The 11,475-nt window shown below is 31.0% G+C and overlaps 1 long non-coding RNA gene across 3 annotated transcripts in view; it reads left to right on the top strand.

Annotated features, from left to right (window-relative positions):
• Nucleotides 1-595: 595 nt before the first annotated feature.
• Nucleotides 596-11,475, top strand: part of LOC137496512 (uncharacterized) — a 104,809-nt gene continuing 93,929 nt past the window's right edge. For all 3 annotated transcript variants that reach the window (XR_011016924.2, XR_012385710.1, XR_012385711.1), the window contains exon 1: nucleotides 596-665. This is a non-coding gene — a long non-coding RNA (uncharacterized lncRNA). The remainder of the gene's footprint in view (nucleotides 666-11,475) is intronic.

Raw genomic sequence — 11,475 nt, 5'->3', positions numbered from 1 at the left:
AGATGCGCTGGAAAACCAAGAGCCACCCAGACGCACACTCAGATTCCGCTTATAAAGCGACAATCCAAATTAGCGGCAGGTGCAAGGCGGAGCCAGAAACAGCAATTAGTAAAACAAACTCCAACACGACACAATCATGAAGATAATAATAATAATAATACGGTAACACTTTACAATAAGGTTCATTAGTTGATGCATTTACTAACATGAACTAATCATGAACAACACATGTACAGCATTTATTAATCATAATTGAACATTTACTAATGCAATATTAACATCCAAGTCCATGCCTGTTAACATTAGTTAATGCACCATGAGTGAACATGAACAAACAATGAACTACTGTATTTTCATTAACTAACGTGAACAAATACAGTAGTAAATGTATTGTTCATTGTTTGTTCATGTTAGTAAATGCATTAATTACAATAACTAATGAACCTTATTGTAAAGTGTGGTCAATAATAATAATAATTAGAAGGATAAATAAAGAATAAACCATGACAATATTTACTCAGGATTGTGAAGCTCTAATTCACATTAATTTCATTCCTGAATGAACACTATTGATTCATGTTTTGAATTTCTATTTCTCCCAAAGGGTTTAAGAAGCATCTGAAGAAATTACGAGGCGTAATTGAGACACCTGAGAGTCTACAAAGGTAAGAAAAATCAGTGTCTGATCAATGACATTTACTATTTTGTCTCTGCACACACACACACACACACACTTGTCATGTAAACATTTCAGCCCACAAAACCGAACACAAATCCTTTTGCAATGCATAAATAACCTGATTTTCACAGCGAGGGTTGTGCATTTGTGCATCCATGCGTAGGTCATCTTAATAAGTGAAGTTTATCTATAAACTAATTTCGAGAGGAGCGCGCTTATGATTGATAGCACGTGGTCCACATTAGCCAACACTGGTTTACCAATCAGACGACTCCTTAACCACTATAAATAACCAGAGTATCTCACTTCAGCCATCTTCGTCTTGAAGAAACCCCTCTTCCACCCCTACTCCTCCCATTTCCTTGTCAGGGCAGCACGGAGGCCTAGTGATCAGCACCACGGCCGCACAGCAAGAATGTCACCGGCTCGGACACTTCCTGGCCAAGTCGGCATTTCTGTGCAGAGTTTGCATGTTCTCCTCGCGTTTGCGTGTGTTTTCACCGGCTCTCCGGTTTCCTCCCACAGGAAAATATAGTGGACGATTCTGGGGACAGCGCAATACGTCCTGGGGGGTACGTACGGCCGCGTTTATTTTTTTCAAGGGAACGCTGCGGGGCGGTGTGACGCTGTTCCCTTTCCCGCTTGCCTTACCTCCTTGCGGAGGGCTTCCCCACTGCAATCCAATTGTCCACTCAGCTCAGCATGTACGTCGGCAGGCTCGAGATGCGGAGAGGGGTCGACCACGGCGACCGGTTTCTAGTCCGGGGAAGAGCAGTTCCAGCAATCAGGTAAGACAAGATCCCAAAAATTAAGTGAACGAGTTTCGTGACAGGGCGAGAACGCGGCGAAATCCGCGGCTTTTGTGAACTGTTGCTCTGGTTTAGGGAAGCGAGCGGGCGGGCGGGTCGATCGGTAAAATTGGTTGGGTTCAGGGAAAGGGCGAGTCGGCCGATTGGCCGGTCGCGCAGTCAATCATCCGGTCAGACGGATAGAGGCCTCCGGCGGGTTCACGTACGAACCACGCTCGCAAGAGGCATCTGAGGTGTGAAAAAGCGCACAACAGCAGCCTCTCACGGATTCGCGAAAACAAAAACTGCAGCCGTACGTACCCGCCGGGACGTATTCCGCGGCCTCCAGAAACGTCCGCGGGACTACGTTTCCACGATGAGCCCGGGTTGCATACAACATAAGTAAATCGACAAATCTAAATTGACAGCAAAGACACTTCATAGCATTAATCAACTTCCAACATTATCAAGCAGGGGAGTTCTCGAGACCTACCTGCACTCGGACTCCCCTCTCACCCTGCAACAGGAGGGAGCCCCAGGCTCAAAGATCTCACGAGTTCAGGGGTCAGTTCTTCGTACGTGGATTACTCAGTTAGCTGGATTTGGATGTTGACGATTTGACATGATCCAGGATCGTTTCGTTCTTCAAAGCTGATCTGAGAGTTGTTGTCATGGCAACAGATCTGCTAGGTCAAACCTGATCGGGAGCAGGTTCAATTCATATAAACAGGATTAGATCGGCTCAGTTCAAGCAAAGATAATACAGAAAGTATGTACCGAATTCTGATATTTTCTTACAGTAGTAGTTATATACACTTGGGAAAATGGTACATATTTTTTAACTATATATATAAAGTTATAGTTATTAATAAAATAAATAAAGTTATACATATTAATAAAACTTATGCAATCTGCACCCTCGAAATGAAAGTACAAAGACTGCCACCTGGTGGTGCAAAGAGAAAACTTATTGATATGAACTTTTTAGATCGCTTTAGTACAAATTGTGTATAATAGAAATGCAGAATATGTCACTTTTTTTTAAAGCAATAATACATTTATGCAGTCATAAACATGTTTTGATAGTTAATATGCCAGTGATTTGATGCTTCACAAAAGTTCCAGACGCCTTTACCAATATTAAAATGCTTTTGTAAACAACCAGTTATTCTTTACACCGATTAAAAAAACGGCTACTATAATAAAGAAAATATTTTCTAAATGTTGAACTAAATACACTGATTTGCATTGAAATACATGATGAATACTCTTGACACATGAAAGTGTAAAGCCTGCAGCTCACAACAAATGTGGAAGGTTATCGCGTGTCATATTTAACAAACCGTTTACTGCTCATTTGATGTAATTTTGCTCACATGGATAATTGAATATTAATCAGATGATGTCATTACGCTGCTGTGCCGTCAGCCAATCGCTGCATTGCTGATCATGATTTCGAGGATCGATAGATCTGTCCTTCACAACACACGCATCGATCTCAGATCAGTTTATCCAGACATTCTAATCTGATTCGCGAACTTGTTTGAAGAACCAAATTAGCGAGAGATCAGTTATCAAGATTAAAAGATCCGGGACCTGCCAAATCATCTAATCAAATCATTTAAGCGAGGTACGAAGAACGGACCCCAGGGCTCTCCCGGAACAGCATGCCAAACATGCTCCATAATCAATCATCAGCTAAGGGCGAACTCTTGAAATGAATAAAAAAAGCTATTTTATCAATAACATTTACCTCCTAGGTCAATGCGCACACACACACACACACACACACACACACACTTGTCAGATCATTTAATTGCATGTAAACATTCCAGCACACAAAACAGAACACAAATCTGTTTGCAATGTATAAATAACCTGGTTTTGACAGCGAGTGTTGTGCATTTGTGTATCGATGCGCAGGTCGTGTTAATAAAGCGCTCTCTCTCTCTCTCTCTCTCTCTCTCTTGCTGTGCTTTGAGTTTGTTTAGCTCCAACTGAACCCTCCAGCCTGTCACCTCTGATTGAAAATCAAATTAGCGGCACGCCAAAGAAACGCACAGATTCAATAGCTAAACATGAGCGTTTGAACATTTATTTATCCCGCATCAAACCACATTTGTTAAGCTAATATCGCGAGAAGCGCAGACTGACACAGGAGCGCAATGAGACTGGCATTAACAAGCTAATGACTGGTGTTTACACATGCATAAACGCGCGTCTCGTTATTGGCGCGATGTTTTCCTGCACATTTCCACCCTAATGATCCAGTTTAAGTCAGAATGCATCGCTTTTTTTTTTTTTCGAATGCATCCACAACGAGGGAGGTTATTCGAGGTTTCAAACGCACTGGAGTTTGTGAAAAAAATAAAGATGAATAGAAATGTGTGAGAGCAAAAGTTTGTGGAAAAGTTTCAGTGTTGACATACTGACGAGTGATGTGTCGAGAAGAGAGGGTGGGAGAACAAGAAAACAAGTTTTGCAATTCATGAGCTGTCGGTAAAGTATGGCATCAGTTCATTGTGAAAAATACAAAGTTTTTAGGTATTGAAGAAGAGCTCGATTAGTGATCGGGTGTCTGAAATGTCATATTTTTCCTCTGGAATGAGTCGCTTATACTAGACTAGAGGCTGCACAATATAAATATAAATGGTAACACTTTACAATAGGGTTCATTAGTTAATGCATTTACTAACATGAACTAATCATGAACAACACTTGTACAGCATTTATTAATCATAATTGAACATTTACTAATGCATTATTAACATCCAAGTCCATGCTTGTTAACAATAGTTAATGCACCATGAGTGAACATTAACTCACAGTGAACTACTGTGTTTTCATTAACTAACGTGAATAAATACAGTAGTAAATGTATTGTTCATTGTTTGTTCATGTAAGTAAATGGATTAATTAACATTAACTAATGAACCTTATTGTAAAGTATGACCATAAAAATATAATTTCAGCATCGATATTGGACTGTGCGCATCCACAATAGTCACATTGCAAGATATGCATTGTTGAGTCTGACCAGGAGCTACAGAATTGACTTTTAATTACTGTTTATGAAATTCTTCAGATTTTCTTACTTAGTGTTACGTCCCTTCAATTACTTTTCAGACCCCCTAGTTTTTTATTGGTTTTTTTTTTGTGATTAAAAATTACTTAAAAGTATATAAATATTTTAAAAATGTACCATATTAGGTAGCCTACTATATTAGGTATGCAATCTGACACAATGACACAAATCATGAAAATAAGGCTTCTTTCTCTTGGTCTCTTGTCAAGACAAGATCTGAAACAAATCTAAAACAATATGGATTATGTCAAAGGAAGGCTGTGTGTATATATATATATATATATATATATATATATATATATATATATATATATATATATATATATATATATATATATATATATATATATATATATATATATAAATATAAATATATATAAATAAATAATATATACATACACACACACACACACGCACACACACACACATATATATATATATATATATATATATATATATATATATATATATATATATATATATATATATATATATATATATATAAAATATATACTAATTTTGACAGCACTAATTTATATGTGTGTGTGTGTATTTATATATATACATGTATGCATGTATGTGTATATATATATGTATATATATATATATATATATATATATATATATATATATATATATATATATATATATATATATATATATATATATATATATATATATATATATATGTTAAAAGTTATATATATGTTAAAAGTTAAAATGACAAACATGCAATATATATATATATATATATATATATATATATATATATATATATATATATATATATATATATATATATATATATATCTAAAAAGTTAAAATGACAAACATGCTATATATATATATATATATATATATATAAATAATAAAAAAATCTGTGCAAAATGTACCTGCAATTCTATAATCAACCACATGTGGGCTTTGCGTTTTCAATCATTATCTTAACCATGTTGTAGACCAGTGTTTCTCAACCACATTCCTCGAAGACCAGCAACACAGAATGTTTTAGATGTCTCCTTGGTGGTCCTCCAGGAACGTGGTTGAGCAACACTGTTGTAGACCAGATTAAAATGTGAACATGTTTAAAACTAAAAATGCATATTAAAACTTGAAGCTAAGAAATGCTGCCATTACAATGGTCCGAATGTTCTTGTGACACTCTAAATTAATAAAAAATAATTATTCACAGTAATTTGAGGTGCCTCAATAACAATATCATGCATGTTCATTGTATTATTGAAGATCGGCACATGGCTAGAATAATACGAAATGTGTTTGTTGTGATTGTCACTGTGGACTTGATTCTCTATAAAGGAGTGCTTGAAATAGATTAAGTGTGTTATTAGAGTCGCTATTTGTTCCAGTTGTGCACAAACAGGGAATGATAATGTGCTTTTGGTTGCTGTAGCAAATTGCATATCAACAAAAAAAATGACATTATTTGAGCGTTGTTAATGTCGTTGTTGTTTTTTTTTTTTTTTTTACATGATCCAGCGTAATATGTTGAACATTTAGTTGCGGTGCTCTTTAATAATTACATGTGTGAAAATATACATTATAATAACAAATCATGTTATTCAGTGGAGATTTGGGTATGAGTTTATCACATAAAATAATTTTCATTTAGTTTGGTTTGATTTACCAAAATAACATTAAGAAATAAAATAACAGCTAATAAATACTGATACTAATAAAACTTAAAACTGATAAAGGACTATACAATCAAGCATTATCATATTCTTTTAGTTTTTACTTTCTTAAATGGTTAACTATAGCCACATTTGGGGAAAATTAAACTGATAAAATTAACAAAAACAACTAAAATAAAAAAGTGTGTGTGTGTGTATATATGTATATATGTATATGTATATGTATGTACGTATATATATATATATATATATATATATATATATATATATGTATGTATGTATGTATGTATGTATGTATGTATGTATGTATGTATGTATGTATGTATGTATGTATGTATGTATGTATGTATGTATGTATGTATGTATGTATGTATGTATGTGTGTATGTGTGTGTGTGTGTATGTGTGTATGTGTGTGTGTGTGTGTAGAAATTAAAACTTGGCCACAAATGGCTCTTCCAAACAGACTTGGTTACAGCAATTCTGTCAGGAGGAATGGACCAAAATCCTTCAAACTATTGTGACAAGCTTGTGGAAGGAGAACCAAAACATTTGACCAAAGTTATACAGTTTAAAAGCAAAGCTACAAAATACCAAGGAAATGTGTGTAAACTTTTGACTGTCTAGAAATTAATAAAAAATCCTCTAAAATTCTCTCATTATTCTGGCATTTTGCAAATGTCAATGGTTTAGGTAATCATAAGGGATCAAAAATAGTAAACGTTTAGTATAAATTACCATCAGACATTTAAAAAAAAATGATTGTATTCCTTTTTTAGAGTGTGTGTAAACTTCTGGTTTCAACTGTAAAATGCCAAACAATCTAAATGAATAAAACTTTAAAAAATGAAAATGAAAACAGAAAATATTTAAAAGAACGTACACTATTAATAAAAACCATTAAAGCAACTAAAACAACCCAGAAATACTGAAATAATGCTAAATTAAAAAGAAAAAGTTTTTAAAATTACCAACATAAAATTACCAAAACAAATTAAAAAAGAAAATATCAAACTTTATTTATTTATTTATTTATTTATTTATTTATTTATTTATTTATTTATTTATTTATTTATTTATTTATGCATTTTCATTCAGTTTATCTTAAAGCAATAAAAAAAACTAATAATAAAAAAGAAACAAATAATAGAAACGACAAACAAACAATACAAAATTTTATAAAACTAAAACTATGGAAAATATACACTCTAAAATATGTAAAGATAAAGTGGACAACAGATATTTATATTTTGCTTTAATTTATTTTATTAGGTTTATCAGGTTTCAACCAAATTTAAGTTATACAAAGTTTTACTCAATGTCCAGTCAGTTTGATTGATGCAAGTTAATTAATAAGTGCAATAAGTACAATTTTATTCAACAAAACCAATTTAAGGCAGCAAGATTTTTTTACAGTGTTGTAATAAAATAAATAATATTATTTATAATATTTATTTTTGATTTGTATCTCAGGCCATTAAATGAAAACAGCATAGAGTTGAATAGAAGTGTGCATCTTTTTTATTGTTATTATTTCAATGTGACTAAATTCAGCCCGAAGTGTCATATTGCTTAAATAAACATTAAAACACATTACAGTCCATCCGGAAAGAATTAATAGGGCTTTACTTTTTCCATATTGTTTTAATATTATAATAATTTTGACCTTAAAATGGCCTTTAAAAAAAATTAAAACTGCTTTCATTCTAGGCTAAATAAAACAAATCAGACTTTCTCCAGAAGTAAAAAATATTATCAGACATACTGTGAAAATATCCTTGCTCTGTTAAACATCCTTTGGAAAATATTTAGAAAAGAAAAGAAAATTCAAAGGGGGGCGAATTTTTCTGACTACAACTGTATGTTTTTACTTGTACAACAGGTCATTGATTGAAAACCGAATAGAGTAGAACACAATTTTGCATCTTTTAATATTATTATTGTTGTTGTTGTTGTTATTATTTATTTCTGTCATTATTATTATTATTAATATTATTATTATTATTTTTCATTGTTATTTTTTATCATCATTATTATCATTATTATTTTTATCATCATTATTATATTTTTTATCATTATCCATCATCATTAGTATTATTATTATTATTATTATTATTTATTTTCGTCATTATTATTATTAATATTATTATTTTTTCATTGTTATTATTATTTTTATCATCATTATCATTATTATTTTATCATTATTTTTATCATCATCATCATTATTACTATTATTATTATTATTAATATTTATTTTTATCATTATTATTATTATTATTATTTTATCATTATTATTACTATGATAATGATTATTACTATTATTATTATTATTATTAATATTATCATCATTATCAATATTATTAGTATTATTATTATCATTATTATTATTTTTATCATCATTATTATTTTTAATTTTTATTATTTTATCATCATTATTATTTATTATTATTATTATTATTATTAATATTATTTTTGATCAATTATCATTATTATTTTTATCATCATCATCATTATTATTAGTTTATCTCTCATTATTATTATTATTATCATTATTATTATTACTATTATTAATATTATTATAAATTTTTATCATTATTATTATTATTATTATTATTAATATGATTATGATTTATTACTATATATATATATATATATATATATATATATATATATATATATATATATATATATATATATATATATATATATATATATATATATATTAAATTTGACCATATTCATCCTGGACTGACATATTGCTTAATTGAACATTCAGATACACTATATATAATGTACTCTAAGAAATCTGCTCACATTTATTCCCACATTTGCATTAAAAACCACATCCATACGTGTTCAGCAGGAATGTAAAGTGATAATGTGTGGAACTGAGAGCAGGCCATGCTCAAATAATCCTGTTGAAAAATGAATAAATGAAGCTGTACAAATTGAAGTCGGCGAGGATTTTTTATTTTTTTTTCCACCGACAATAATAATCATCATTATTATTTTTATTATGAGCGCTGGCAGAAATGCGGTGGGAGGGCGAAGAGGAGTTTTGGAGTAAATGAGAGCGCTTCATTAAGGCTGTAATCTGCAGGCCCGCCAGATCAGCTCTGTAATAAGCACAGAGAAAAAAATAATCTGCTTTATTGATAGGCATATGTAGGTTCGAGAGCTCCGACTGCCAGGTACTTATCTTTTTTAGCCCATGTGGCGCCTCATAGGAGGATATAATACTTTGTGACTTTCTCCTCGGGCTAAAAGTTCTTCAAATTCATTATTTGCTATTTCTCACTGATACGTTTTTACCCTCCGAAAAAAAATATAATATGATGGCAGACAATCTGTGCCAGCGGTTCTCTCCAACATGAACAAAAACATGATGTCAGCTGACAGGAGATTTGGCCAATATGCATATTTCTGTTTTATTTAATATATATTTCACACATCAATTTGAAAGGGGGATGTTTTTAATATGCTAACATGGAAATGTTATTTCAATAAAAGACTTCTTTTGAAAATCTCCCTAAATGAAATCTAGGACGCTGTTAAATGCTGCAGTTATCATGCTTTATCCGCTGAGAAGTTTTATTTCAGTTGTTTTTGTTAATTTTATCAGTTTATTTCCCTCAAATATGCCTACAGCCTATAGTTATTTTCATAAATTATGTAAAAACTGAAAGAGCATGATCATTTCTGTCTTGCTCATTTTAAAAAAAGTTAAACATTTTATTTTTAGCTGTTTTTGACGTTGTCTTTAATCAGTTTATTTTTTAATATTAGTTATTTTGAAGTCTTTGATATACCAATAGCCACATATCCACTGCATAACACACTCTAAGAAATGCTGGGTTATTTAAACCCAAATTTGGTCAAATATGGACAAACCCAAACATTGGGTTTAATTTGGTCCTATTTATTTAGTTTAAAAATTTAACCCAGCAGTTGGTTTAGTCCAGAGTCAGGTTGAAATAACCCAGCGTGTTTTAGAGTGCATGATTTTTTGTTTGTGTATATTTCCATTCAAGATGCATCTTTTTAAAAAGTCTGCTCTATTATTATTTATTATTTGAATTATTATTTTAATAAAATACAGTGTTAATACTGCAGTTATTATGCTTTATTTGCTGAGAAGTTGAAGATTTGTAACTTTTTTTTTTTTTGCTTTTTTGATGTTTTATTGTTTTTGCAGCACTTTGACTGTCACTTTAACAATCTTATTATTAAATGTACCTGACAGAAACTAATAATGAATTCTTATTGTTTTTACATGATCAAAATAAATCGTAACACTTTACAGTACAATTCCATATGGTAACATTATTAAAATATCTGTATATATATAATTTTAATATACAAACACGGTTGTTTCAGTAAAATACTTTATTTTGAAAATAACCCTGAATGAAAGGAAGGACGCTGTTAAATGCTGCAGTTATTTTGCTTTTATTGCTGAGAAGTTGAAGATTTTCATTCTTCTTTGATTGTATTATTTTGTTGTTGTTGCAGTTCTTATATTTAAATAAGTATCACAAACTAATAATTAAGTATTTGATTTTTTATTGTCAAAAAACTATAATATTTTATAGTAAGATTCCATACAGGAACTTTATTAAGATATGAAGTTATGTCTGTTTGCATTATCAGAGAGAGCAGACACTAATAAAGTCATTAAAATGCAAACATGGAAATGTCTTTTCAATAAAAGACTTCTTTTGAAAATCACCCTAAATGAAATCTAGGACGCTGTTAAATGCTGCAGTTATCATGCTTTATTCGCTGAGAAGTTTTATTTCAGTTGTTTTTGTTAATTTTATCAGTTTTTTCCCCCAAATATGCCTACAGCCTATAGTTATTTGATAAATTATGTAAAAACTGAAAGAGCATGATCATTTCTGTCTTGCTCATTTTAAAAAAAGTTAAACCTTTTATTTTTAGCTGTTTTTGCCTTTTTAATCAGTTTATTTTTTAATATTAGTTATTTTGAAGTCTTTGATATACCAATAGTCACATATCCACTCCATAACACACTCTTAAGAAATGCTGGGTTATTTAAACCCAAAGTGGGTCAAATATGGACAAACCCAAACATTGGGTTTAATTTGGCCCTATTTATTTGGTTTAATTTGGTTTAGTCCAGAGTCAGGTTGAAATAACCCAGCATGTTTTAGAGTGCATGATTTTTTGTTTGTGTATATTTCCATTCAAGATGCATCTTTTTAAAAAGTCTGCTCTATTATTATTTATTGTTTGAAATATTATTTCAATA

The sequence above is a fragment of the Danio rerio genome, chromosome 9 (assembly GCF_049306965.1).
Source record: "Danio rerio strain Tuebingen ecotype United States chromosome 9, GRCz12tu, whole genome shotgun sequence".
Classification (NCBI taxonomy): Eukaryota; Metazoa; Chordata; class Actinopteri; order Cypriniformes; family Danionidae; genus Danio; species Danio rerio.
The sequence above is the reverse complement of the archived record's forward strand: the minus strand, read 5'-3'. Positions and strand labels throughout refer to the sequence as shown.